This window comes from Somniosus microcephalus, chromosome 32, assembly GCF_052327205.1.
Source record: "Somniosus microcephalus isolate GS21.2 chromosome 32, FLI_Smic_1.0, whole genome shotgun sequence".
Taxonomy (NCBI): domain Eukaryota; kingdom Metazoa; phylum Chordata; class Chondrichthyes; order Squaliformes; family Somniosidae; genus Somniosus; species Somniosus microcephalus.
This window is the reverse complement of record NC_141018.1, coordinates 30,685,658-30,711,919: the sequence shown is the minus strand read 5'-3', so window position 1 is coordinate 30,711,919 and position 26,262 is coordinate 30,685,658. Positions and strand designations below refer to the sequence as shown.

Below are 26,262 nucleotides of genomic sequence, written 5' to 3'. Positions count from 1 at the left end.
CAGCATTTTCTGTTGTTGCATCAGAATCCGGGGCTGCCTACAATTTGTACTTGTGCCAGTTTGCATGTTTATGGTCCTTTTTTAAAATTCTGAATAGTTGTATTTACTTCTGGAATTGTTTTTTTGTTAACGTTCTGTGGACAGCACGAGTAGATTTACCTTTTTTGCTTTTGTTCTCCCACGTGTCTGTTTTATATTCAGTGGACATTTCCTTCATGCGGTTGATTTGTTTCCCCCCCACCCTCCCCCCAGTGGACTTGAAGCCACATTCAGAACGAGCGCTGTCAGCTCTGGACTTCCTGTCCTGCCAGCTATGGGTCAGCTGAATGAAGAAGGTGTGAAGTAAACACGTAGCTGGATTGTTTATTAAAGGAGCTTTCTAATCTGTCAGTGACCTAGAGGACGATATAGATATTGGCCTTCAAATGTTGCCGTGCAGACATTAGTGTGTATCAAATTCCTTTGTCCACTATTTATCCCTCCATGGCCTCGCCCCTCCCTACCTCTGTAATCTCCTTCAGCGCCACGAACAACGAAACATAGAAGATAGGAGCAGGAGTAGGCCATTCGGCCCCTCGACCCTGTTCTGCCATTTAATGAGATCATGGCTGATCATCCAAATTCAGTACCCTGTCCCTGCTTTCTCCCCATATCCCTTGATCCCTTTAGCCTTAAGAAATATATCTAACTCCTTCTTGAATATATTTAATAAGTTGGCCTCAACTGCCTTTTGTGGTAGAGAATTCCACAGGTTCACCACTCTCTGGGTGAAGAAATTCCTCCTCATCTCTGTCCTAAATGACTTATCCCTTATCCTTAGACTGTGACCCCTGGTTCTGGACTCCCCGGCCATCGGGAACATCCTTCCTGCATCTAGTCTGTCTAGTCCTGTTAGAATTTTATAAGTTTCAATGAGATCCCCTCTCATTCTTCTAAACTCTAGCGAATATAAGCCTAATCGACCCAATCTCTCTTCATACGTCATTCCTGCCATCCCAGGTATCAGCCTGGTGAATCTTCGCTGCACTCCCTCCACGGCAAGAACATCCTTCCTCAGATAAGGCGACCAAAACTGCACACAATACTCAAGGTGTAGTCTCACCAAGGCCCTGTACAACCCCCCGCCAAGGTCTATGCGCTCCTCTAATTCTGCCCTCTTGAGCATCCCTGATTATAATCGCTCCACCATTGGTGGCCGTGCCTTCTGTTGCCTGGGCCCTAAGCTCTGGAATTCCCTCCCTAAACCTCTCCGCCTCGCTACCTCTCTCTCCTCCTTTAAGACGCTCCTTAAAACCTACCTCTTTGACCAAGCTTTTGGTCACCTGCCCTAATTTCTCCTTATGTGGCTCGGTGTCAAATTTTTTGTCTTATAATACTCCTGTGCAGCGCCTTGGGACATTTTACTACGTTAAAGGCGCTATATAAATTCAAGTTGTTGTTGTTGTATTTAATGGTAGTATTTTAAATGGATGAACCCCTCTATTAAAATGGCAGACAAAGGCACTTCTAAACAAACAATTTGTTCATTAACATGTGCACAGTATAATTCACATTTTCATTTATTTGACTTTTAATTTCCTTCACAGAAATCACAGAGGTTCTTGCAGTTCTTAATACTTACAGTAGCTGTCTGCTGGGCCCAGTAGGTAGCTCCTCCTGCCACAGAATCAAAAGGTTGTCAGTTCAAGCTCCAGTCTGGAACATGAGAACATAATCGAGGCGTGACTCCAGTTCAATACTAAGGGAGTGTTGTGTTACATAGTATTTACAGCACGCAAACAGGCCAGTCAGCCCAACAGGCCCATGCCGATGGTTATGCTCCACAATAGCCTCCTCCCACCCTACTAGTGTCACCGCTGAGTCAGAGACTTGAGCACAAAAACCTAGGCTGACGCTCCAGTGCGGTGCTGAGGGAGTGCCGCACTGCCGGAGGTGCCGTCTTTCGGATGAGATGTTAAACTGAGGCCCCGTCTGCTCTCTCAGGTGGATGTAAAAGATCCCATGGCACTATTTTGAAGAAGAGCAGGGGGAGTTCTCCCCGGTGTCCTGGCTAAAATATATCTCTCAATCAACATAACTAAAACAGATTATCTGGTCACTACCACATTGCTGTTTGTGGGAGCTTGCTGTGCGCAAATTGGCTGCCGTGTTTCCTACATTACAACAGTGACTACACTTCAAAAAGTATTTCAATGGCTGTAAAGCACTTTGGGACGTCCGGTGGTCATGAAAGGTGCTGTATAAATGCAAGTCTTTCTTTTTACTTCATCTAACCTCATCAACACATCCCTTTATTCCTTTCTCCCTCATGTACTTAGCCAGCTTCCCCTTAAATGCATCTATGTTATTCGCCTCAACTACTCCCTGTGGTAGCGAGTTCTACATTCTAACCACTCTCTTTGTAAAGAAGTTTCTCCTCAATTCCCTATTAGCGACTATCTTATATTTATGGCCCCTAGTTCTGGGCTCCTCCGCCAGTGGAAACATCTTCTCCACATCTACCGTTGCAAAATCTTTCATAAGCTTAAAGACCTCTATCGGGTCTCCCCTCAGCCTTCTCTTTTCTATGTCGGCGGTGCTGCCCTTCAGATTGGGCAGTAAATGACCAGGCGATTGTTAAAGATCCCACGGCACTATGAAGAAGAACAGGGATGTCTCTCGGTAGCTTGGCCAGCATTTATCACTCAACATACGCCAGCTATAAAGAGAACAATTAACCGGCCGTTCACCTAAATGCCAGTTGTAGACGTCGCTGCGTGGAAAATGAACAAATGCACAACAACAGTGATTAGACGTCAAAGTAATTCACTGTCTGTGAAGGACTTTGGAATGTTCTACATAAGAACATAAGAAATCGGAGCAGGAATAGGCCACTTGGCCCCTCGAGCCTGCTCCGCCAGTCAATAAGGTCATGGCTGATCTTGGGCTCAAAGCCACTTCCCAGCCCGCTCCCCATAACCCTTCACTCCCTTATCTTGCAAAAATCTGTCTATCTCCACCTTAAATGTATTTAATGACCCAGCCTCCACAGCTCTCTGAGGCAGAGAATTCCACAGATTTACGACCCTTCGAGAGAAGAAATTCCTCCTCATCTCAGTTCTAAAAGGGTGACCCCTTATTCTGAAACTGTGTCCCCGAGTTCTAGATTTCCCCACAAGGGGAAACATCCTCTCTGCATCTACCTTGTCGAGCCCCCTCAGTATCTTATATGTTTCAATAAGATTCCGTTGTTATATAGATGTAAATTCTAGAATCTTGATGGTACAGGGACCTGAGTTTACATGATGTTATTACACTGCTTTGGTATAGTCTTGTCCTGCAGGCCCACTAATGCCAAGTTGCAGATATTTATGCAGAAATGTGCCTGTAAATTAATTTAACGCTAACTTGTAGCCACTCTCAATTCAAATCATTTCACAGAATGAGTAAGTGTAGATTATGACAATTTAAGAGTGGAATTTCCAGAGGAATAAGACTTGCATTTATGTAGCGCCTTTCGTGTTCTCACAACGTCTCAAAACGCTTTACAGCCAATGAAGTACTTTTTGAAGTGTAGTCACTATTGTAATGTGGGAAGCGCGGCAAAGTGATAATGACCAGATAATCTGTTTAGGTGATGTTGATTGAGGGACAAATATTGGCCAGGACACCGGGGAGAACTCCCCTTCTCTTCTTCAAAATAGTGCCACGGGATTTTTTACATCCACCTTAGAGGGCAGACAGGGGCTGCGGTTTAACTTCTCATCCGAAAGACGGCACCTAGAACATAAGAACATAAGAAGTAGGAGCAGGAGTAGGCCATACGGCCCCTCGGGCCTGCTCCGCCATTCAATAGGATCATGGCTGATCTGAACCTAGACTCACGTCCACTTCCCTGCCCTCTCCCCGTAACCCCTAATTCCCTTATCTGCTAGGAAAATGTCTATCCCCATTTTAAATTTATTTAATGTTGCAGCTTCCGCAGCTCTCTGAGGTAGCAAATTCCATAGATTTACTACCCTCTGAGTGAAGAAGTTTCTCCTCATCTCAGTTTTGAAAGGGCAGCCCCTTATTCTCAGATTATGCCCCCTAGTTCTAATCTCATCCATCAGTGGAAACATCCTCACCGCATCCACCCGATCAAGCCCCCTCACAATCTTATATGTTTCGATAAGATCGCCTCTCATTCTTCTCCGACAATGCAGCACTCCCTCAGCACTGGCACTGGAGTGTCAGCCTGGATTGCGTGCTCAAGTCTCTGGAGTGGGACTCGAACCCACACAACCTTCTGGCGCAGAGGCGCGAGCGCTATCCACGGAGCCGCGGTGGACACGTGGGAGCCTTGCCTGTTGGCCACGTATATCGGAAAATCACAGGCGCAGTGTTTGGCGATATCCCGATCTTCAGTCAGCAGGCGAGGATCCTGCAGTAAATACTCGGTATGTCGGCTGTAGTCATTGCGTGGCACTACCTTGGAATTGCTTTAACACCTTCGCAGGAAATTGCTTTCTCAGCTAACCTAATGAAAGCATTAACCTGTTTAAAATAAATGGGTTAGCACTTCCACTAAGAAGAGCACTTTTACTGTGCGTACAGTCATATCACACAACCTGATTTCTTGGCTTTTATATCTCATAGAACTTTCCAGTAATTAGATGTAGATTAGTTCTCAATAAATCTACAGCAACGATGTTGAAATTCTCTTGTGTAAATGTCAGTGGCCATTAAGGAGATGGAATGCGCTGAGAGTTGCCATCTGGACCAACAGCTGTTCCTTGCACAAAAACATACAAAAAGACGGAGAGGAGCAGACCGGCTGGTCCGTCAAGCCTGTCCCAAGCAGTCATGACGCAGCAAAGCATCGCGTGACTCCAAGTGTCCTTTCACACTCGTATACCCTGTAATCGCCTGGGAAAGGTGAAAAAAAAAAGCCCAGGCCAAATCAGGGAGAAAAGAAATCTGGAAATATCAGGCTGATTCCTGGGATGGCAGGACTGTCGTATGAGGAGAGGTTGGGTCGAGTAGGCCTGTATTCACTAGAGTTTAGAAGAATGAGGGGATCTCATTGCAACGTATAAAATTCTGACTGGGCTAGACAGACTGGATGCAGGGAGGATGTTTCCCCTGGATGGGGGGGTCTAGAACGAGGGGTCACAGTCTCAGGATACGGGGTAGGACATTTAGGACTGAGATGAGGAGAAATTTCTTCACTCAGAGGGTGGTGAACCTGTGGAATTCTCTACCACAGAAGGCTGTGGAGGCCAAGTCACTGAATATATTTAAGAAGGAGTTAGATAGATTTCTAGACACAAAAGGCATCAAGGGGTATGAGGAGAGAGCAGGAATATGGTACAGGAAACTTCGCGATATCCGACACCGACGGGACTGAGCTGCTGTCGATCTATCAAAACTTCCGGATAGACCAGCACTAATGTTGAAGGATACGGAGGTTTTCATCTCCGTATCTGACAACAAACACTGTTGCTTAGCAACAACTTGTAAACACTCGGCCCGTACCTTGGAAGCATCTCTGAAGCTGTTGCTAAGCTACAGAGACGCTTTCCAGAGCCTGACTGTTAAAAAAAAAAATGCTAGGAGAAGAAAAAAAACCTAACCAAAACGGCTGCTGATTTCTGCCGTTAGATCGAGGTTTCTGGACATACAACCTCCGGATAAACCAAAGTTTCCTGTATTGAGATAGAGGATCAGCCATGATCATATTGAATGGCGGAGCAGGCTCGAAGGGCCGAATGGCCGACTCCTGCTCCTATTTTTCTATGTTTTTATGTTCTAAATTCCTCTCTGATCCTCTAAGGGCGTAGATTTTTTCCCGATAGGATGCATCCGCACGTAGGAAGCCTCCGATCGGAAATTACGGGCCATTGTTTCTAGTGTTACATGTTTACTTTGTAAAAGAAGGTCACATCAAAGAGGAAGTCTTTACTGCACCACCACATCAGGCAAGCCACTGTGGCAGGGGGTACTGCACAGCCTACCCTCTTCCATTATTGACCTCTTAACCATAGAATGATACAGCACAGAAGGGGGCCATTCAGCCCATCGTGCCTGTGCCGGCTCTTTGAAAGAGCAATCCAATTAGTCCCACTCCCCCCTGCTCTTTCCCCGTAGCCCTGCACATTTTTCCACTAACTGACCGACAGAGCAACATTACATATCAGACATAACAACAGAAAATGCTGGAAAAACTCAGCAGGCCAGGGCAACATCCGTGGAGAGAGAAACAGAGTCGACGTTTCAGGTCGAAACCCTTCGTCAGAACTGAGAAAAAAAGCAGGAAATGAAACAGATTTTAAAGCAAGTTTGGGGGCTAGGAAATGGGGGAGGGGATGACAGACCAAAAGGGAAGGTCTGGGAGAGGTGGAGAGACTTCGAAGGGTCTTCGACCCGAAACGTTGACTCTGTTTCTCTCTCTCCACGGATGCTGCCCTGGCCTGCTGAGTTTTTCCAGCGTTTTCTGTTGTTATTTCGGATTTTCAGCATCTGCAGTATTTTGCTTACAACTTTGGAAGAGTGTTACCTGCCATTCAGTGGAAGTAATTCTACAATGCAAAGGGATGCAGGCGAAACCGAGAAGAAATACTGTATTGTGGCGGTCCCATTGGTTGTCCTTTACATTGAGATACATAATTCCCTTTAACTTAACTTACTTATGTATGTATAACTTACTTAACTGTATGTACTTAACTTACTTATTTGTATAACTTACCAGTTGGGGCTGTTGCCCCTTTAACTTACCTGTTGGGTCGTTGCCCCTTTAAGAGGCGACCTAACGCACTGACGTCACGCATCACGTGATGCATGCGCGTCGGCCGCCGGCCCGACTCATGTTTCCTAGACGGCCGCTGGCACAGCCCGGCCTATCGCGACTTCGGCCGCATCAGCCAGCAGGCGGGAGCGAAGCGATCCTCCACTCCCGCGGCAAGTACCGGCATAGTCCAGCCTTGCAACCTTGGCCTCAAAGGCCAGCATCCATACCGGGGAGATGTACCGATGCAATGGCGCAGGTCACGTGACCGCCTAAGCGCATGCGAACGTGCTGACGTCACAATGTGGTCACGTGACGCCCAAAGCGCGGGAATATAGAGCAGAGCGTAATGAGGTCATGACGCTCCCCACGGGACTGGGAATTCAGTCCTTGTGGAGTCCCCGCTGGGACAAGACCTACAACATGGTGCTCCTGCAGTCAGCCATCTTACCTGCTACCTTACCTGCTGTAATTATCCTGTTCTGGTAAATAAACAACTTATTTATAGTTCGTCGAAGTTAAACTCTTTCATTTAGTGGCGATTTACACGAACCGCTACAGTATATTCATAGAATCACACAGTGTCATAGAAATTTACGGCACAGAAGTAGGCCGTTCGGCCCACCGTGTCTGTGCCAGCCGAAAAAGAGCTATCCAGCCTCATCCCATGTGTCAGTATTTTAAGGGAGGTCCCAGGAGCATGTCAGTTCATGGCATGGGGATCCCAGATGTGTGTCGATATTTGCAGGGCATTCCTGGGAGTGTGTCAATTGTTTGAAAACCACTGTTTAGCAAAACAGATTCTTCAATTATCGTCACGCGAGTCAGCACAATGATAATCACAGTGCTACACTGCTAAACTATTTTGCATTTCAAATTTTATTAATTATGGAAGGCTTGATACTGTAGCTGTAACTGGGGAAGATCTACAACCTGGCTATCTACTAAGTCTTTTTTTCTTCTTTTCTGACACTCCTGGTCAGATATTGGAAAGCATGACATCTAAAAATACAATTGTTCACCTCTAATCTCCAACTTCTCTCTCCCCCTCTCTCTGTTGTGGCCTTGTCTGACTCCCTCTTTCTCTTTATTTTATCAATAAATACTGCTATAGTCATTAATCCTCTGAACTTACCTCTCGGGGACCTTCTCAGCTCCAAGTACATTACCTTACACGCTGTTTAATTCAGATGTTTAACTGGGTGTTTCCATTTGTGTGGATTCAGAGGGCAGCATTAAATATAGCCATAGAACTTTATTTTTTTCCAAATTTGGAAAATTGAGTTTCTATTAGTGCTTTATAAATAGAGGTATTGAGTACAAAAGTAGAGAAGTTATGCTGAACCTTTATAAAGCGCTGGTTAGGCCACAGCTGGTGTATTGCATCCAGTTCTGGTCACCACACTTTAGGAAGGATGTGAAGGCCCTTGAGAGGGTGCAGAGGAGATTTACCAGAATGGTTCCGGGGATGGGGGAATCTTAGTTACAAGGACAGGTTGGAGAAGCTGGATTTGTTATCATTAGAGCAAAGGAGGTTGAGGGGTGATTTGATGGAGGTGTACAAGATTATGACGGGTTTGGATAGGCTAGACGGGGAAAGGCTGTTCCCACTAGTTGATGGTACAAGGACTAGGGGACACAGATTTACGGTTTTGGGCAAGGGATACAGGGGGGATGTGAGGAAAAACTTTTTTACGCAGCGAGTGGTGATGACCTGGTATTCGCTGCTGACGGAAGTGGTGGAAGCGGAGACACTCAATGTTTTCAAGGGGAGGCTGGATGGGCACTTGAGGGAAATAAACTTGCAGGGCTACGGGGATAGAGCGGGGGAATGGGACTGACTGAATTGCTCTACAGAGAGCCGGCACGGATTCGATGGGCCGAATGGCTTCCTTCTGTGCCATTATGACTCTATGATGACTAGTGACTATCTTGTATTTATGGCCCCTAGTTCTGGTCTCCTCCGCAAACAGAAGCATCCAGTTAAACATCTGAATTAAACAGCACGTAAGGAAATGCAGTGAAGTTCCACGGGAGGATTAATTGCTGTGTTCCTTTTCAAAACAAGGGGAGGGGGAATCGGGTCCTTAAAAAAGACACAAAAACAACTGCTTAGCAAAAAGTTGCGGTGTGAAATGATGGTGCTGTATACCACAGTTTCCAGAGACAGTCTTTCGCTGGCTGTTCCGGCAGCTGAACTTAGCCAAACAACTCCAATACCTGTGTCTGGTCTCCCCTTGTGTCTAGTGAGCAAAAATGTGTTTACAAGCTCTATTTAGCTACAAGTGCAGGTGCTAAATTTGTTTTTGTGTTTGCCTTACGCATATTTCTTTTTGTGGGCTTGTGTGTGGGTAAAGTCACTGCCTACAGACATTTGAAGTTTCCTGAATGCCTTAATTAGAGCTGTAAATAACTACCCAGCTTAACCCCGGCAATTTTGCCTTCAAGTTTTAAAGTCTAGATATGTGGTGATTAAGTCATTTGAAACAAGTTTTAAATGCAAAGCACAAACAGCAAATGGTGCCAAACTTATTTGAAAAGCAGAAGTAGGGAAAGAAAATGAAGGAGCATGCAGGTGCAGCAGGCGGTTAAGAAGGCAAATGGTATGTTGGCCTTCGTAGCAAGAGGGTTCGAGTACAGGAGCAAGGATGTCTTGCTACAGTTGTACAGGGCCTTAGTGAGACCGCACCTTGAGTATTGTGTGCAGTTTTGGTCGCCTTACCTGAGGAAGGACGTTCTTGCCATGGAAGGAGTGCAGCGAAGATTCACCAGGCTGATACCTGGGATGGCAGGAATGATGTATGAGGAGAGATTGGGTCGATTGGGCTTATACTCACTGGAGTTTAGAAGATTGAGAGGGGATCTCATCGAAACCTATAAAATCCTGTCAGGCCTGGACAGACTAGATGCAGGAAGGATGTTTCTGATGGTCGGGGAGTCCAGAACCAAGGGTCACAGTCTAAGGATAAATGGTAAGCCATTTAGGACTGAAATGAGGAGGAATTTCTTCACCCAGAGTGGTGAACCTGTGGAATTCTCTGCCACAGAGGGCGGTGGAGGCCAGTTCATTAAATATATTCAAGAAAGAGTTGGATATATTTCTTAAGGCTAAAGGGATCAAGGGATATGGGGAGAAAGCAGGGACAGGGTACTGAATTTGGATGATCAGCCATGATCTCATTGAATGGCGGAGCAGGCTCGAAGGGCCGAATGGCCTACTCCTGCTCCTATCTTCTATGTTTCTATGTTTCTATGAGGGGATATCCACTTGTCTTGATGGATCTCAGCCAATTATTTAATCTGGGCACCACAAATATGTCCCTGGAAATTTTTGATTGGCAGCATTCTCCCCTCCGAGTCAGAAGGTTGTGCATTCAAGTCCAACTCCAAGATTTGAGCACATAATCTAGGCTGATGTTTCAGTGCAGCGTTGAGGGAGCACAGAGGTGCTGCCCTTTGGATGAGATGTTAAACCGAGGCCCCGTCTGACTGTTTCTGGTGGTTCAGGTGATTATTAAAGATCCCATATCCTCCTCACAGCGCACGCGCCCACCCAGCTTTGTGTCATCTGCAAACTTGGAGATATTACATCTAGTTCCCTCGTCTAGATCATTAATATATATATTGTGAATAGCTGGGGTCCTAGCACCGATCCCTGCGGTACCCCACTAGTCACTGCCTGCCACTCGGGAAAATCAGTGACAGGATCGGACAAAGTCAACATGGATTTACAAAAGGTAAATCGTGCTTGACTAATCTACTGGAATTTTTTAAAGATGTAACTGGTAGAATAGATAAGGGCGAACCAGTGGATGTGGTGTATTTGGTCACCCTGGAGCCATATTTTCGTAATCCCAATCATATCATATCCATTTACATCTATTTGCACAGCTGATTCATCCATCTTATTACGAATGCTCCTCGCATTAAGACACAAAGCCTTCAGGCTTGTTTTTTTAACACTCTTAGACCTTTTAGAATTATCATTTACTGTGGCCATGTTTGATTCAAACCCTTGTTTTCTCTGACTGCCACTTTTGCTTTTCTCCTTCCTGTCTTTTGCTTCTATCCTTGTTTTCCTTTCCTCTGTCTCCCTGCACAGGTTCCCAACCCCCTGCCGTTTTAGTTTAAACCCTCCCCAACAGCACTAGCAAACACTCCCCCAAGGACATCGGTGCGACCGTAGAACTATTCGAAGAGGAGCAAGGAGTTCTCCCAGTGTCATAGCCAATATACCTCCCGCAACTTATGCTGGAACTGTATAAAACACTAGTTAGGCCACAGCTAGAGTACTGCGTGCAGTTCTGGTCACCACATTACAGGAAAGGATGTGATTGCACTAGAGGGGGTAAAGAGGAGATTTACGCGGATGTTGCCAGGACTGGAGAATCTTAGCTATGAGGAAAGATCGGACAGGCTGGGGCTGTTTTCTTTGAAAGAGGAGACTGAGGGGAGATTTAATTGAGGTGTATAAAATTATGAGGGGCCTAGATAGAGTGGATAGGAAGGACCTATTTCCTTTAGCAGAGAGGTCAATAACCAGGGGGCATAGATTTAAAGTAATTGGTAGAAGGATTAGAGGGGAGTTGAGGAGAACTTTTTTCACCCAGAGGGTGGTGGGGGTCTGGAACTCACTGCCTGAAAGGGTGGTAGAGGCAGAAACCCTCATCACATTTAAAAAGTACATGAAGTGATGTAACCTGCAAGGCTATGGACCAAGAGCTGGAAAAGTAGGATTAGGCTGGATAGCTCTTTTTCGGCCGGCACAGACACGATGGGCCGAATGGCCTCCTTCTGTGCCATAAACTTCTATGATTCTATAACTAAAACAGGTTAACTGGTCATACATCTCATGGCTGTTTTGGGGCCCATGTTGTTTGGAAAATGCTTGCTCTGTTTACAAATATGATAAACCACTGTATTAATGTAAACTCTTCCTTACTGGTCACTTCTTTAATTTGCTGTTGTGGATCTTGCTGTGTGCAAAATGGCTGCTATGTTTGCCTATGTAACAATTGTCACTGCTCTTCAAAGTAATTCATTGTGTGAAGGACTCTGAGAAACTGCTGAACGACATAACAAAAGAAATGCAAGTCTTTATTTAGAATCATAGAATGGTTACAGCACAGAAGGAGGCCATTCGGCCCGTCGAGCCCGTGCCGGCTCTCTGCAAGAGCACTTCAGCTAGTCCCACTCTCCCCCGCCCTTTCCCCGTAGCCCTGCATTTTTTTTCCTTCAGGTACTTATCCAATTCCCGTTAGAAAGCCACAATTGAGTCTGCCTCCACCCCCCTCTCATGTAATGCATTCCAAATCGTAACCACTCGCTGCATAAAAAAGTTTTTCCTCATGTCGCCTTTGGTTCTTCTGCCAATCACCTTAAATTTGTGTCCTTTGGTTCTCGACCCTTCCACCAATGGGAACAGTTTCTCTCCATCTACTCTGTCCAGACCCCTGATGATTTTGAACACCTTAATCAAATCTCCTCTCAATCTTCTCTGCTCTAAGGAGAACAACCCCAGCTTCTCCAGTCTATCCATGTAACTGAAGTCCCCTCATCATTCTTGTAAATCTTTTCTGCACCCTCTCTAAAGCCTTCACATCCTTCCTAAAGTGTGGTGCCCAGAATTGGACACAATACCCCAGTTGTGGCCAAACCAGTGTTTTATAAAGGTTCATCATAACTTCCTTGCTTTTGTACTCTGTGCCTCTATTTATAAAGCCCAAGATCCCGTATGCTTTTTTAACGGTAAGCAGTTTGCAGGAGTTGAGACTGATATGAGCCATTTTTGCAGTGAGTAACTCATTGCTTGTAACAGAGACAGTTCTATTTGGAATCTTATTCTGGCATATATCTACCTTAACAAGGCCTGTCAACAGCCAGTCCACCACATCAGCTTGTGCAAGCCTACAATTGTCAGCAGTGCAGCTATGGAAAGGTGTCTAGAGGTGTAGGAAGTCACCAGAATAACTACAAACCATACTGAAGAAAAATTGATATAGTTTGTATAAGGCCATTACTAAATCCAAAACCAGAGGTAGGGCAAGATGGAGGAGAGGAAAGGGTGAGATCACAGTTTAGGAATAATGATCACAGGTAATTACGGATGAGGAAGGCCATTTAACCTCTTTGAGTTCATTCAACTAGAAGCACCCTATTTTCAACATCCTCTTAAATTATTGCTACATTTTGTGTTCCCACCAATCTATCTGGAAGTCCATTCCATGAGATGACCATATTTAGTGTGAAAAAGAATTTCCTGACAGCAATCCAAAATTTACTAGTTTGAACCATGTGATACCCCTTGTCTTCATAACATAATTTAACAAAGTAATATTCCAAATTTACCTTTTCTATACCTTTAACTATCTTCTTTACCTCTAGGATCACCCTTCAAATGCTTCTTTTCCAGTTTCTTTATTCTTTCCTCATAGACCTCGGACACTAGGAATCAGCCCCATGGCTATTTTCTGCACTGCCCATAGTGCATTGTGTCTCCGTGACCAGAACTGGATGCAGTACTCAAGGAACGCACTACATACTTTGATTATGACTTTCTCTAACTTATAGTCGACTGGTTTGGTTATGTCAATCAATATTCTATTAACACTGTTGATTTCTGTTTTGCATTGGTTGGACATGTTTGGCACCAAGTCTGCTAAGACTCCTCAGTCCCTTTGGTCTTCATCCTTAGGATTCCAACACTATTCGTGGAGTACTTTGCACTTGTCTGCATTACATTTCATCTGCCCACATACTTATTTTGTCTAACTCATTCCACTGTCTCACTCATATTATTATCACCAGCCAATCTGACCATTTTTCATTGCGTTTCAGAGTCCAGGCCATTATTGTAAATGAGCAACAGTAGTGGTTCCAAACTGTCAACAATATATCTTAGTCATAGAGTCATATAGTTATACAGCACAGAAAGAGGCCCTTCGGCCCATCGTGTCTGCGCCGTCCATCAACCCCTGTCCAGTCTAATCCCATTTTCCAGCATTTGGTCCATAGCCTTGTATGCAATGGCATTTCAAGTGCTCATCCAAATGCTTCTTGAATGTTATGAGGGTTCCTGCCTCTACCACCCTTTCAGGCAGCGAGTTCCAGATTCCAACCACCCTCTGGGTGAAAAAGTTCCTCCTCAAATCCCCTCTAAACCTCCTGCCCCTTATCTTGAATCTATGCCCCCTTGTTATTGACCCCCCTACTAAGGGGAAAAGTTCCTCTTTATCTACCCTATCTATGCCCCTCATCATTTTGTACACCTCAATCAGGTCCCCCCTCAGCCTTCTTTGTTCCAAGGAAAACAACCCCAGCCTGTTTAGCCTTTCTTCATAGCTGAGGCGCTCCATCCCAGGTAACATCCTGGTGAATCTTCTCTGCACCCTCTCCAAAGCAATCACATCCTTCCTATAGTGAGGCGACCAGAACTGCACACAGTACTCCAGCTGTGGCCTCACCAGCGTTTTGTACAGCTCCATCATAACCTCCCTGCTCTTATATTCTATGCCTCGGCTAATGAAGGCAAGTATCCCATATGCCTTTTTAACCACCTTATCTACCTGTTCCGCTGCCTTCAGGGATCTATGTACATGTACACCAAGGTCCCTCTGTACTTCCTAGGGTCCTACCACTCATTGTGTATTCCCTTGCCTTATTTGTCCGTCCAAAATGCATCACCTCGCACTTTTCAGGGTTAAATTCCATTTGCCACTTTTCCGCCCATCTGACCAACCCGTTTATATCGTCCTGTAGCCTGAGGCTTTCCTCCTCGCAATTTACCACCCCACCAATTTTCGTGTCATCTGCGAACTTACTGATCATACCTTTTACATTCTCATCCAAATCATTTATGTAGATCACAAACAGCAAGGGACCCAGCACCGATCCCTGAGGTACCCCACTGGACACAGGCTTCCAGTCACAAAAGCAATATTAAACAGAAGTTTATCTTGGTAAATGGTTAAACTTTCAAGCCAAATAATTATCGGTACAAATTTGAATAAAGTGTAGTCACTGTTGTAATGTAGGAATTACATTTTTATTGAGGTTGCAATGAAGGAACTAATAAAATGCTAGAAAACCACAATTCAGGACCTGTAAAGAGAAAGGACAGGTTAACCTTCAGTTTCCAACTTTCAGTACTAGACCCAAAACATTAACCAGTCTACTGTAGTTCTGATGAAAGGTCATCAAGCTGAAACGTTAACTCTGATTCTCTCTCCACGGATGCTGCTCTGACCTGCTGAGTCTCTCCAGCATTTTCTGTTTTTATTTCAGATTTCCAGCAGCCTTTGTACTGTAGAGCAACATTTTCTTTGTTTTTTTTGTGCCTGAATAAAGTACTGAGGATTAGATCAATCTGTTTGTGGCATTAATCCAATCTGAAGCTGGTTTGTCTGTAATAAATACAGAATTTCTAGTTTTCCTGCTTTAACTGCGACTGTGAAGTAAATCCCTGATTGGTGAATGATTCGCTGACACTCGTCTGTTGCCCTTTTTAAAATTAAAATCCTGCGCTGATTGGTCGGTGCGACCAGAGCTGAATGGCGATTGGTCGGAGCCGGCTCAGCCTATCGAGGGAGGGTGGGTGGAGGCGGCCGCAGCGCCGCAATTGGATTGGTTGGGAGGATGGACCAATGAGAGTGAAGGAAACGAGGGCGGCGGTAGCCGATTGGCGGAACGGAATTGGAGGGGGGGAAAAGGAGGGGGGGAAAGAGGACAATCTGATTGGGCGGAGGGAGCGTCAATCAAAGCGGAGCTGACCAGTGGCGGGGCGGTGATTGGCTGTTGCTGGGAGTGGGGGCGGGCGTGGCTGTGCGGAGCCCGCGGGTGGAGGTGGTGGGTAGTCGGGCTGGAGTGGCGGCCGCGGGAGGAGGTGAGTTCGGGTAGCGGGCGGACTGTGACCACGGTCCGCTCTTCCCTCAGTAAAGTCAGTCAGTCAGGGTGGTGTGGTGGAGGTGGAGGCGGCCTCAGGCCGTCGAATGGAGGTGAGGAAACACCTCAATATTCCCCTCACAGACCGGGCTACCTGAGGCCTGCTGTGTGTAAGTGAGAGAGACTCGGCTATAAGGAAGTGTCCCCGGGGAGTGGAGAGGGGTGTGTGAGGCGGTGCTCCCCAGTCCCCCCTGTGTAGCTGGGCCTTCCCCCTCGCTCTCTCCCCCTCTCAGCTCCCCTAGCATCTGCACCACGACATGTTTCTGGGCCAGGCACCAGCCTGTGTGCCTGTGTGTGCAAAACAAAATCTCTCTTGCAGCTTGTCACTTTTTTTTTGTATTTCCTTGTTGTGTGTTCTCTAACTTTAAAAAAAATTAATCTTTCTTACATTTCTTTTAAATTAACCTTTCTTACATTTCTTATGAGCTTTTATCTCAACTGTGAGGTTGGAAAATCTGCTTTCCCTTTCTCCCCCCCCCCCCTTATATTTTGAGGGTAAAATTTATTTTAAAAGTTTTTTCTACATTACAACAGTGACTACACTTTAAAAAAAAAAAGTATTCCTTGTTGTGTTCTCTTTAACTTTTTTAATTAATACTTTTTTGATTTATTTTTATGCAATTTCTTATAATGGAGAATTTATCTCAACTGTGAGGTTGGAAAATCTGCTTCCCCCCCTTATAATCTGAGGATAAAACTTATTTAAAAACATTTCCCTACATTACAGCAGTGACTACACTTAAAAGTATTCCTTGTTGTGTTCTTGAACTTTTAAAATATTTTTTTAAGTTATTTATTTTAAAATTAATATGCAATTTCTTATAAAGGAGCTTTTATCTCAACTGTGAGGTTGGAAAATCTGCTTCCCCCCCCCCCCCCCTATATCCTGAGGATAAAACTTAATTTCCTACATTACAGCAGCGATTACACTTCAAAAAAGTATTTCATTGCCTGTAAAGCACTCTGTGCAAAAAAATTTTAAATCTTAACTCCTGCTTCTTGTAACTTTTTTGTATTTCCTCGTGCTCTCTCTTTCTAACTTTTTAAAGTGAATATGCAATTTCTTAGGAAGGAATGATCAGCTTTTATCTCAACTGTGAGGTTGGAATATCAGCTTCCCTCTCCCCATATACTCTGAGGATAAAACTTAATTTCCTACATTACAATGATAAAATTTAATTTTAAAATTTCCTGCATTACTACACTCCAAAAAATGTAATTCATTGGCTGTAAAGTGTTCTCTATGCAAGAAAAAAAAAAAAAAAATTAAAATTAAAATCTGCCTTCCTGCATCTTGTAGCTTTTTGTGGTGTTGGGTCTCTGCTGCCTCCTCTCTCTCAGCTCCCACTCCAGCCGCACTGCACCAAGACATGTTTCTGGGCCAGGCACCTTCATCCTATCTCTGTGTGCAAAAAAAGAAATCTCCTCCTGCATCTTGTAACTTTTTTGTATTTCCTTGTTGTGTTTTCTCTTTCTAACTATTTTTTATTAATATGCAACTTCTTAAGGAATAATCAGCTTTGATCTCAACTGAGGTTGGAAAGTCAGCTTCCTCCTATATTCTGAGGTTAAATCTTAATTTTAAATTTCCTACATTACCACAACAACTTTTCTTTATATAGCACCTAAAACGCCCCAAGGCGCTTCACAGGAGTATTTTAAGACACAAAATTTGACAGTGAGCCACATTAGGATAAATTAGGGCAGGTGGTCACAAGCTTGGTCAAAGAAGTAGGTTTTAAGGCGCGTCTTAAAGGAGGAAAGAGAGGCGGAGAGGTTTAGGCAGGGAGTTCCAGAGCTTAGGGCCCAGGCAGCTGAAGGCACGGCCACCAAAGGCTGAGCGATTATCATCAGGGATGCTCAAGAGGGCCGAATTACAACAGTGACTGCACTTCATAAAAAAGTACTTCATTGGCGGTAAAGCGCTTTGGGACGACTGGTGGTTTCGAAAGCTGGCATAAATGCAGGTCTCTTTTTCTCTCTGTAAATGTTTCTGTTTTATTCAGTGCAGTAGAGGTAGACCCAGCCGTAAAATAAACCCAACAACATCCTGCATTTTAGAAATCGGGGCATAGAAAGAACTTGCATTTATATAGCGCCTTTCACAACCTCAGGATGTCCTAAAGTGCTTTACAGTCAAAATGAAATGCTTTTTGCAGTGTAATCACTTGTAATGTAGACTATAAAGAGGTCCTGATAAATTTGTCAACTATTGGTTGGAGTACTGAGAGATCTTGGGTGTTGCATTATAGGGAGAGCGTTCATGCCATAAAGTGAGCGTGCAACAGGATGATGCCAGGGATGGGGAAACTTGTGACTAAACGTGAGGCACTGACATTATTTGCCCTGGAGCAGAGAAGGACAAGCGGTTTTTAAAATGATCAAGGGTTTCAAAGAGGCAAACTGCCAGACTATTTTCTTGGGTTAGGGAGTCGGTGATGAGCAGGCCTTCAGTTTAAAATCTTCAGCGAGGAGCGAGGTTGAGAGTTTTCTTCAGAGAGTTGTTGAGAGTTTGGTCACGCAGAGTGGTTGAGACGGGGAGACCATTGTATCTTTTAAGGAAAATTGGATAAACATTTGAAGCGGCAGAAGATGGAGGGAAGTGAGAGAGCGCACGGTAGTAGGATTTGTTTCTGATTGTACAATAGCCCGAGCTTCCGGTTGCCTGTCATTTTAATTCACCGCTCCATTCCCACTCGGACCTCACCGTCCTTGGCCTCTTGCATTGTTCCACGGAAGCTCAACGTAAACTCGAGGAACAGCACCTCATCTTCCGATTAGGCACTTTGCAGCCTTCCGGACTCAATATCGAGTTCAACAATTTCAGATCATAACCTCGGCCCCTATTACATTTTTATTTTTTTTCCCCACCCCTTTGTTTTGGGTTTTCCCCCTCTTTTCTCCCCCCCCCCCCCCCCCCCTACCCTTTCCCTTTTTTTTTTCTCTCTCCCACATGGCAGCTGTCTCCCATCCTGCCAGTACACTTTACACCTAATCTGAGCCGTCTTTTGTCTCCACTGTCCTATTACCATCTCGTCTGGTTTTGAATACCTCTTAATGTCTTTTGTTCGATCGCAGCCCTGCCTTCGATCTATTTCATTTCCTTTCCAGTTTTGAAAAAGGGTTTCGACCCGAAACGTCGACTCTAATTTCTCTCCACGGATGTTGCCTGGCCTGCTGAGTTTTTCCAGCATTTTCTGTTGTTTTGTTTCTGATTGCTCTGGTAAGCAGCCAGTCCAGATATGATGAGTGGAATGACCTCCTTTTGTGCTGTATATGCCTGATTCTAAAGCAGCCATAGGCAGGAAGTGTATGTATTTTGTAAAAAGAAACTAAACTGCATTCATTAACTGTGTTACTCGACAGCCTCACTTCCTGATCCTTTGAGCAGGGAAGTTAATTGAGAGGCTTGTTTTTAATAATCCGTCTCAGGGCTCCTCCATTCAAGATTCACCAAATGTACTGTTTGACTCTGGAACTGGCAACTTGGAGCGAATGTTAGCAGTGGGATTTCATATCCGAGTTATATATTTCAGCAGAGCAGAGACTATTCTGTCTGACATATTTGTGTCAACTCTGTATCCGAGCCATCTCGTATAATTCCATTTCTCTGCTCTTTCCTGTGTCCTTTAAGCAAGAAGAAAAATATTAATCTAATTCCCTCTTAAATGCTGTGCTTGACGAGCTTCAGTTTTACTACTTGTCGTTAATGTGTTCTTTATTCTCGTAACACTTCACGTGATTTTTTTGTAACGGCTTGCTGTTTGAGTAATGGTGATTACTCTAAAGATGCATTAAAGTTGGCCATATTTGTAACAGTCACAGGGGTCACAGTCTAAGGATAAGGGGTAGGCCATTTAGGACAGAGATGAGGAGGAATTTCTTCACCCAGAGAGTGGTGAACCTGTGGAATTCTCTACCACAGAAGGCAGTGGAGGCCAATTCATTAAATATATTCAAGAAGGAGTTGGATATATTTCTTAAGGCTAAGGGGATCAAGGGGTATGGGGAGAAAGCAGGGACAGGGTACTGAATTTGGATGATCAGCCATGATCGCATTGAATGGCGGAGCAGGCTCGAGGGGCCGAATGGCCTACTCCTCCTATCTTCTATGTTTCTAACCCAGTTGAGTGAAACCTCATCATAGAATCATAGATTAGTACAGCCCAGAAGGAGGCTATTTGGCCCATCGTGCCTGTGCTGGCTCTTTGAAAGAGCTCTCCAATTTGTCCCACTCCCCCCTGCTCTTTCCCCATAGCCCTGCAATGTTGTTCCTTTTGTATGTATATATCCAGTTCCCTTTTGAAAGTTACTATTGAATCTGCTTCCACCACCTTTTCAGGCAGCGCATTCCAGACCATCACTAGGGCTAGACAGACTGGATGCAGGGCGGATGTTTCCCCTGGCTGGGGGGGCCTATAACGAGGGGTCACAGTCTCAGGATACGGGGTAGCACATTTAGGACTGAGATGAGGAGAAATTTCTTCACTGAGGGTGGTGAACCTGAGGAATTCTCTACCACAGAAGGCTGTGGAGGCCAAGTCACTGAATATATTTAAGAAGGAGATAGATAGATTTCCAGACACACAAGGCATCAAGGGGTATGGGGAGAGAGCGGGAATATGGTACAGGAAACTCTCTTTTTACCGGCACCTAAATAACCGGAAATCTCTCTTAACCGGCAAAATTCAGGAGTAGGTTCAGGTAAGTTTTACTTCATATTAGTGGTTGTGTAACCGGGGTTCCTGGATCTGTGGCCGTGTAACCGGGGTTCCTGCACCTGTTGCCATGCAACAGGGGCACCTGGATCTGTGGCCGTGTACAGGGCTCTCGTACCTTGGTAAGTATACCTCCCTGTAATCCGGACTTTTTGATCAACCGGCACCACGCCGGTCCCGTCGGTGCCGGATAAAAAAAGAGTTTCCTGTATTGAGATAGAGGATCAGCCATGATCTCATTGAATGGCGGAGCAGGCTCGAATGGCCGACTCCTGCTCCTATTTTTCTATGTTTCTACAGCTCGCTGCATAAAACATCCCCCCTCTGATTCTTTTGCCAATTATCTTAACTCTGTCTCTTCTGGTTATCGGCCTTCCTGCCTCATAATTTTGAACACCTCTGTTCAATCTCTCCTTGCTCTTCTCTGCTGGATCTGGCTGTCCTGTGACTTCCGCAAACATGACCTGTATGCTGCTAATGCTGATTTTTTTTTTTTTCCTTGAATAATCAAGGAAATGCCTCGAATCTCAATTGACTTTTTTTAATCTCGCGAATTTGCAATTCAAGTATGTGCCATGTGCTAACTGCGTCAATACTAAATGTTGAAATACATAAATTAATGTGCAGCGAATAAGTTATGAACCTTGAACCTTGTTGAATAAATTAGATCGCAAGGTTTTATAGACCTAGAGGGGAGCAAAGTTCTAAGTGTTTGTTTCAAATGCCATCTGAATCCCAAGTTTGGATTTGTGCTGTAGAATGTGCATTTGTTTCCGCATCAGCAACAGAAGTGTTACCTTGAGTATTCACCTCTGGATACGACAGGCACTAGTCTGAAATGGGTACTTTTTAAAAAATTCATTCAAGGGATGTGGGCATCACTGACGAAGCCAGCATTTATTGCCCATCCCTAAAAGCCCTCGAAGGTGGCGGTGAGCCGCCGCCTTTTGCTCGGCCATTTCAGAGGGGCAGTTGAGAGTCAGCCACATTGCTGTGGGCCTGGAGTCACATGTCGGCCAGACCGGGTAAGGGCGGCAGATTTCCTTCCCTAAAGGACATTAGTGAACCAGATGGGTTTTTACGACGATCCGATAGTTTCATGGTCACCATTACAGATACTAGTTTTTTATTACAGATTTATTTAATTAACTGAATTTAAATTCCCCAGCTGCCATCGTGGAATTCGGAATACATGTCTCCAGATCATTACTCCAGGCCCCTGGATTACTAGTCCAGTGACATTACAACTATGCTGCCATTCCCGCTTCTTGTAGTGTAGTAGAGCTGGCAGATTTGAGTTATACTGTTTTGTTGTCTGGTTAAAATCTTACGAGCCTAAAGCATGGATTTGCAGAGTTCCACTCACCAACATCTGAATGCTTGTTACATTTTAATGCTTGGGTAGCGCTGATGGTGAAATGGTTTTTTGGAACTTTTAAAAATGTGCTTAGCAAAAAAGGGTTATATTTGAACTGGTGTGTGACTTATCCCCTGCCTATATCCGTCTGTTTATTTCTGAATGCTTTTTTGTAAAATAAAAGGTATAGTGTAGAATAATGTTTGAACAAAGCTGCTCTGAACTTATTTTGTCCAGAATTTGTCTCTCAAACATTGATAAAGTTTGAATCTATGCACAATTACTGGAATTTACCGCCTATTTCCACCTCCGTAACATCGGCTGACTCCGCCCCTGCCTCAGCTCACCTGCTGCTGAAACCCTCATCCATGCCTTTGTTATCTCGAGACTTGACTATTCCAACGCACTCCTGGCTGGCCTCTCACATTCTACCCTCTGTAAATGTGAGGTCATCTAAACTCTGCTGCCCGTGTCCTAACTCGCACTGAGTCCCGTTCACCCATCACCCCCCTGTGCTCGCTGACCTACATTGGCTCCTGGTTAATCAACGCCTCGATTTTAAAATTCTCATCCTTGTTTTCAAACCCCACCATGGCCTCGCGCCCTCCCTATCTCTGAAACCTCCAGCCCTACAAACCTGCACTCCTCCAATTCTGGCCTCTTGAGCGTTCCCGATTTTAATCGCTCCACTATTGGTGGCCGTGCCTTCTGTTGCCTAGGCCCTAAGCTCTGGAAATCCCCCTCTAAACCTCTCCGCCTCGCTACCTCTCTTTCCTCCTTTTAAGACGTTTCTTAAAACCTACCTCTTTGACAAAGCTTTTGTCACCTGATCTAATATTGTGGCTCGGTGTCAAATTTTGTTTTATAATGCTCCTGTGAAACACCTTGGGACGTTTTACTATGTTAAAGGCGCTATATAAATACTTGTTTACTTCTATATTTCTATAGCAATTGAGCTCTGAATCATTTGAAATCTGGTGTAAGGTTCACCTAAATTGATCTTTTTATATACTGTAGGCGTACTTTAAGGCAAAGGTGGCTATTTGCTCTAAGGAAGCACTGTAGAAGTAGAGCCATAAAAAAAAGTTTCAGAATAGACAAAATTGCCCTTTGTAGTGTGATCATAGGCGTGTAATCATGGTCAGGTGCTTTTAGTACATTATCTCTGTCAAACGGAATTTGGGTTGATGAGATGTAATCTTGTCAATTTTCTCTGGTCCTCCAGTAAAAATGGAGAAATCGGTGGTCTGTCACCTACACACATAGATTGAGGTGATTACACCAGATTATAATAATGTTTTCGTTTTTGATTCTAAACCAAGTCTCCGCCAGTAACACAAGATGTTTACAGTCTTCGACGTTTTTCTCTCTTGCCTTCGTTTCTGTATTAATTTTCATATACCAGCAGCCATTAAAAGCATTTGCTTTCTTCTGAGTAAATATAGAAATAGGCACTTTACAGCCTTCCGGACTCAATATCGAGTTCAACAATTTCAGATCATAACCTCGGCCCCCATCATATTTCTATATATTTTTTATCCGCACTTTTGGTTTGTGCCTTTTCCATTTTCTCTCTCCCACATGGCAGCTATCTCTGATTCTGCCAGCGCATTTCACACTTCATCTAGAGCCATCCTTTGTCTCTTTACCTGTCTTATTACCATCTCGTCTCGCCTTGAATATCTCTTAATGTCTCTCCACCTCCCACAGACCTTCCCTTTTGTTCTTTCCTCCCCTCCCCCATTTCCCAGCCCCCAAACTTGCTTTTTAATCTGTTTCATGTCCTGCTTTTTTCTCAGTTCTGACGAAGGGTCTTCGACTTGAAATGTTAACTCTGTTTCTCTCTCCACGGATATTGCCTGGCCTGCTGAGTTTTTCCAGCGTCTTCTGTTATTTTGGATTTCCAGCATCCGCATTATTTTGCTATCATTAGAAGCGAGTACTTTAACAATAACAAAAAACACAACATTCTGGAAACGCTCAGCAGGTCAGGCAGCAACGTTCCCGCTGAGCTGTGTGGCCACGCAGCGGAATGGAGGTCCCGCGCAGGCCGCTCATTGGCTTTTCAATGGGAACAACCACGCAGGCGTGAAAAATTTTGGGGGGGGGGGGGGGCTGGTGTGTGTGTGTCCACTCTACAGGGAACTTTGTCAGGCAGCATCTGCGGAGTGAGAAACAGATTTCATGTTTCAGCTCCATGACCTTTACTAATGGAAGGTGGTTTCCAGCATTTTCTGTTTCTTAAACTTCAATTGAACGCTTCTTTTCAGCAAACCTAAAACATTGAAGTTTGTACTGTGTACTCATAGGAGAAACATTTAGTTGTAAGTTGCTGCTACTTGAGTTGTAAGGTTTGTTTAGTCTTGATTAAATTCTTTCAGGCAGAAGCATGTTCATTTATGATTTCACAAGTATGACTGATCAGCTATTCTTGCCTGCAGGTCACACTTAACTACAGTACACTGTAATATGTCCCTACACGACCATAGACTTTGTATAGAAAATGCAACAGGTTGTATTGGAACTACTTCAGCTATAAAATTTAACTTCCAAAGAGCACTTGCATAATCTTGTGTGCATTGCACACTTATTGATTGATCTGCACAGAATGCCCCATGACATATTTTGCATGGCATCGAGCGCTTTATAAAGAGGATCTATTGTGTTCCACATTTTTCTTCCAAACTATGCAAATATCTTGCTGGCGATTGACCTTTTTTAATGAGCATCCAAGATCCATGGCTGAGCATTGTTCTCATTTCTGCATTTCTAGATACAATTTGTTTTTCTGTTGCATGCTCGTTTTGGGTTTTGGGTTTTGGGTGTTGCGTCAGCTGACGGGCCAACCTCTACAGCTCGGCCATGAGTAGAGTGATGGCCCTCGATGTAGTTGCTGTTGAAATTGTGTAATCTGGGACTTGGAATGCAATAAAAATCTGTCTAAATTGTGCATTGTATGAATTTTAAAAGCAGTATATTTGTGATTGTAAAAGGATGCTTTTCCACTTTTTTTTAACAGCTCTCATTTTCAAGTTCGGAAGTGAAATCAAATTTACATGCTTGCCTATCATTGGCCCTTTAATCTAATGTCTGTCTGTTGCAACACAAAAGCTTGCAATCAAGTAGTCCTACTAGCTCAATTCTTGATGGCAACAAAATGCCTGAGATTAACTCTCCAGTTAAGTATAGACTGCTCAAGAAAATGCTTTTAGGCGGGCGGTGAGGAACTCCAATATTTTACCTACATTGATTTGTCCTGAAACGTTCCCCATTTGATTCTCTGTTGAATTATACAATTTCTCTATTGTCTCCAAGAGCTTAATGCTGTAAGGTTTTGCTTTCCTTTTAATTTAAAACAATTATTTTTGACAGTATATAAATGGGGACTTGACTGCTTTTTAAGGACAGTTGTAGTACGGGGGTACTTGCTGCAGAAGCTCTCTGACGTGTAACCATTGTACAGTAAAAGTTGCTGATTCAATTATTTATGTAACAATTGCTCCTATTTCAAGAAAGCAGTCTGTTTCTGCAACATTTAGTGCTGGTTCAGAAAACATGTTTAGTGGATTTATTTTTAATTTTTATGGACAATTGGTATAGTTTAGAATAGGTTTTGCAGATCTTGCAGTAATCCAGGCAACCTACAAGCAATGTTCCCGCTAAGCTGCAAGCGCTCTGGAGCTTCCTGTCCAGGCATGGGGAAAAACCGTGCACCCAAGAAAATGTTAGAGGGCATATTGCCTACAAGACATTCGCGCATTTATCTCAGGATTTGATATGATTTTAGTCGTCTTCATATCTACTCTTTGTGGCTGTGTTATAAGAGTCTAGTGGTTAAATTACTGGATTAATAATCCAGAGAATGAGAGTTCGAATCCCACTATGGCAGTTTCAGAATTTGAATTCAATATATAAAAAATGGCCCAGAAATTCGGGTCGGAGGCTTCCCGCAGGTGCAAGCCCCCGACCTGCACTTACCTAGCGCGCCGGCCGTTGTGCTGAGGACCCGCGTGGGATTCCGATCCTGGGCCTGCTCCAACTGCCGGCGCGCAGTGCTTGCGTATCCCAGGGGCGCAGTTAGTTCGAAGCGTTCCCTGGGATCACGTGGGCCATGGAGAGCCAATGGTAGCAGGGAATCTGTATTCATAGATTTGACGGGAAGGGCTGTCAAATCTATGAATACAATTCAGCCCCAAAACATAACTAAAACTTCAAATAAATTAAAAAAAAAAAAAAAAAATCACATTTTTAAAATAACTCTAAATTACATAAAATAACTATTTTAAACAATTTAAATTTTGAGAAAATTAATTACAGTTTCTAACGGGGCTAAAATTAAACTTACCTTTCTTTAAAGTATTAAAAAATAATAAACCTGTGGGGAAAAATGTTTTAATTTTACTTAATTCACCACTTACCTTGTTAAAAGCAGGCCTTGCGACTGCTTTTTAAAAGCATAGCTGCTGGAGACTTACCCTCCCGGAGAAAGCTGCAAAAAAAAC

At 44.1% G+C, this 26,262-nt stretch overlaps 1 long non-coding RNA gene across 2 annotated transcripts in view; it reads left to right on the top strand.

Moving 5' to 3' along the window:
* The first annotated feature begins 15,522 nt into the window (after positions 1–15,522).
* LOC147097362 (uncharacterized) overlaps positions 15,523–26,262 on the top strand; it is a 70,504-nt gene continuing 59,764 nt past the window's right edge. For both annotated transcript variants that reach the window (XR_015074369.1, XR_015074368.1), the window contains exon 1: positions 15,523–15,626. This is a non-coding gene — a long non-coding RNA (uncharacterized LOC147097362). The remainder of the gene's footprint in view (positions 15,627–26,262) is intronic.